Source organism: Mustela nigripes, chromosome 9 (genome assembly GCF_022355385.1).
Source record: "Mustela nigripes isolate SB6536 chromosome 9, MUSNIG.SB6536, whole genome shotgun sequence".
Lineage (NCBI taxonomy): Eukaryota > Metazoa > Chordata > Mammalia > Carnivora > Mustelidae > Mustela > Mustela nigripes.
In genome coordinates, this window is record NC_081565.1 from 61,747,325 (window position 1) to 61,751,526 (window position 4,202).

Consider the following 4,202-nt stretch of genomic DNA (forward strand, 5'->3'; position numbering starts at 1 on the left):
GCAGAGGCTTTCACCCACTGATCCACCCAGGCACCCTTTTAAATTTATTTTTTAAATTTCTTTTAGTGTTCCAGAATTCATTGTTTATGTACTACACCCAGTGCTCCATGTAATATGTGCCCTATATAATACCCACCACCAAGCTCACCCAAAGTCCCACCTCTCACCCCTCCAAACCCCTCAGATTGTTTTTCAGACTTCATAGTCTCTCATGGTTCATCTCCCCCTCGAATTTCCCCAACTCATTTCTCCTCTCCATCTCCTCATGTCCTCCATGTTATTTTTTAATGCTCCACAAGTAAGTGAAACCATATGATAATTGACTCTCTCTGCTTGACTTATTTCACTCAGCACAATCTCTTCCAGTCCCGTCCATGTTGATACAAAAGTTGGGTATTCATTAAAACTGTGATTACCAGGATAGCATGGTACTGGCACAAAAACAGACACATAGACCAGTGGAACGGAGTAGAGAGCCCAGATATGGACCCTCAACTGTATGGTCAAATAATCTTCAACAAAGCAGGAAAAAAATATACAGTGGAAAAAAGACTGTCTCTTCAATTAATGGTGCTGGGACAATTGGGTAGCTATGTATAGAAGAATGAAACTCAACCATTCTCTTACACCATACACAAAGATAAACTCGAAATGGATAAAGGACCTCAAAGTGAGGCAGAAATCCATCAGAATCCTAGAGGAGAACAGAGGCTGTAACCTCTTTGATATCGGCCACAGCAACTTCTTTCAAGATATGTTTCCAAAGGCAAAGGAAACAAAAGCGAAAATGAATTTTTGGGACTCCATCAAGATCAAAAGCTTCTACACAGCAAAGGAAATAGTCAACAAAACAAAGAGGCAACCCATGGAATGGGAGAAGATATTTGCAGATGACAGTACAGACAAAGGGCTGATACCCAAAATCTATAAAGAACTCTTCAAACTCAACACACACTAAACAGCTAATCATGTTGAAAAATGGGCAGAAGACATGAACAGACACTTCATCAATGAAGGCATACAAATGGCTAACAGACACATGAAAAAATGTTCATCATCACTAGCCATCAGGGAGATTCAAATCAAAACCACATTGAGATACCATCTTACATCATGCAATATGTGCCCTCCATAAAACCCACCACCAAAATTAACAAGACAGTAAACAACAAGTGTTGGAGAGGATGTGGAGAAAGGGGAACCCTCTTCCACTGTTGGTGGGAATGCAAGTTTGTGCAGCCACTTTGGAGAACAGTGTGGAAATTCCTTAAGAAATTAAAAATAGAGCTTCCCTATGACCCTGCAATTGCACTCCTGGGTATTTACCCCAAAGATACAGATGTCATGAAAAGAAGGGCCATCTGTACCCCAACGTTTATAGCAGCAATGGCCACTGTGGCCAAACTCTGGAAAGAACCAAAATGCCCTTCAATGGATGAATGGATAAAGAAGATGTGGTTCATAGACAGTATGGAGTATATTGCCTCCATCAGAAAGGGATCAGGTTTTTCAAAAGCAATAGGGGAATCTAGAAGGAAATGGAGCAATGCCTTCAAGATTTAGTGTAGAATTCCGTCCCAGTCAAACTTAATCAACTGTGAAAGTAAAATAAAAACACTTTAATATATTTAATCTACAATTCATCCTTCCCCAGAAGTTACTGGAGGATATGTTCTACTAAATCAAAGAGGAGGAAGACAAAGTGTCCATGAAATGGGTGATACAGATGAGGTCAAGGGAATTCCTGAGATTGATGATGAAGAAATAACCCAGGATGAGAGTTATGCGCCAAGGCTTTGAAGGCAACAAACCCAGAATGGAGCATTTCAAATGGCTCTGGAAAAGACTTAATAAGATGTGAATGATAGATTACCTGATACTTATGAATGTTTCAAGTCCTGATTCACACTATTGGTAAAGAGTTGGAGGTTAATTCAAACTAGGGAAACAAAATAAAACCAGAAAGAAAGTAAAAACTGGATTCAGACCTGAAAGGTAGTTTGAGCAGGGTAGAAGGGGTATTTATTGATATTTGATTCCCATACAGGTCCTTTCTACCTCACTTCTTAAGAACAAATGGCCTTTGATATCAAGGATATTATACTTATGGTTTTATTATCACTATACATTTGGACCAAAAACATTGAGCCCTTAAACCTTAAGTCTTAAAGTTGTGTCTGTTCTGTCTAGATAGTTCCCCCAAACAGACTCAACTTTTAAGTGGAATCATGACTGCAATTGGCAATTAAAGCAATATTACTATAGTCTTGTTATGACATCTTACTGGTTTATGTTGGCCTTGATCTTTTTCTGTGTCTATTTTTCCTGGATTGATTTGCTCACATCCTTGTATCAAGGATTTCATATTGATATTAGCTATTTCTCCATCTCTCCATCTGCAACCACTTCATTTAGTGCAGAGCCTTCCATAGTTACATGAAGATTTGTGTTTCTCTCTAAAATATTCTCAGGCTCTGTCTCTATCTTATGCTTTAATCTGAGCTTTCCTACACAGACAGGAGGGTGTTTGGGTCCTTACTTTTTGAAAAAAAGAGCATATTTCAGATTTAAAAAGAAAGTTTAGTGCATAGTCTTAGACAGCTTAGGCTACTATAACAAAATACTATAGACTAGGTGGCTTACAGCTACAGTTCTGGAGGGTGAGAAGTCCAGATCAAAGTTCCAGAGATTTGATTCTTGGTGAGAGCTGTCTTTCTGGTATGCAGATAACTGCTTTCTCATTGTATCCTCACATGATGAAGAGAAAGCTCTGGTGTCTCTTCTTAAGGATGCTAATATTAATAAAGAAACCCACATGCATGACCTCATTTAAACATAATTGCTTCTGAAAGACCCCTACCTCCAAATACCATCATACCGGGGGCTTAAGGCTTTAATGTATGAATTTGGGGCAGACACAAACATTCAGTCCATAACAATACATAAAAGCCATTACTTTTTTTTTCTTCCTATGAGTGTCATCAAAAATTCTGGCTGTAGTTACTTTGCATGTATTGATTATTTCATGACCACTACTTATGTACTTGTTAAACTTCAGTTAATCTTGTGGAATCTTGTTAAAATGCAGATAATTCAGATTCTGGGGTAGAGCTTATCTATTTTTAACAATCTTTCAGGCAGTGCTGATATTGCTGGAATAGGGACAACACTTTGAGTGAGTGGTAAGAATATATGTAACCACACATACTCAGAAGTATTTATTAGGAAAATTGGGATTTTGCTTAAAAAGTATCAAACATGAGTACATGCAAACAATTGCTGTCTAATATGTGTTCAGTATAGATTATATATAAAATTATATATAATATATGTTTAGTATATATTAAATCATATTTTGTCTAAGATAGTATGTTAGATACTATAGATCTTATACCTGGAAATTACCAGTGCTTCAATTAGCCTAATTCTCTGTAGATACTAGAGATCTGTCCTCTTGGGATGGGAATGAGAAAGAATTACCTCCTTTTGGGAGGGATAAATGGGAGGAATGACAGAGAAAGCACAGAGGATGTTAAGATAGACAAGTATCAACAAAATTACTTGCTAAGAGCTTTCTTTGAAAATGTCATTGAAAATTAAACTACCCCAGGATGAATCCTACCTGGTCATGGTGCATAATTTTTTTAATGTGCTGTTGGATCCTGTTTGCTAGGATCTTGTTGAGAATCTTAGCATCCATATTCATCAGTGATATTGGTCTGAAGTTCTCCTTTTTGGTAGGGTCTTTGCCTGGTTTGGGGATCAGGGTAATGGTGGCTTCATAAAAAGAGTATGGAAACTTTCCTTCTGCTTCAATTTTTTGAAACAGCTCCAGGAGAATAGGTGTTATTTCTTCTTTGAAAGTTTGGTAGAATTCCCCAGGGAATCCGTCAGGTCCTGGGCCCTTTTTTTTGGGGAGGTTTTTGAACACTGCTGCAATCTCGTTACTAGATATCAGTCTATTCAGGTTGTCAATTTCTTCCTGGCTCAGTTTTGGGAGTTTATATTTTTCCAAGAATGCATCCATTTCATCTAAGTTGCTTAGCTTATTGGCATATAACTGTTGATAATAACGTCTGATGATTGTTTTTTTTTTTAATTTTTTATTTTTGATAAACATATATTTTTATCCCCAGGGGTACAGGTCTGTGAATCACCAGGTTTACACACTTCACAGCACTCACCAAATCACATACCCTCCC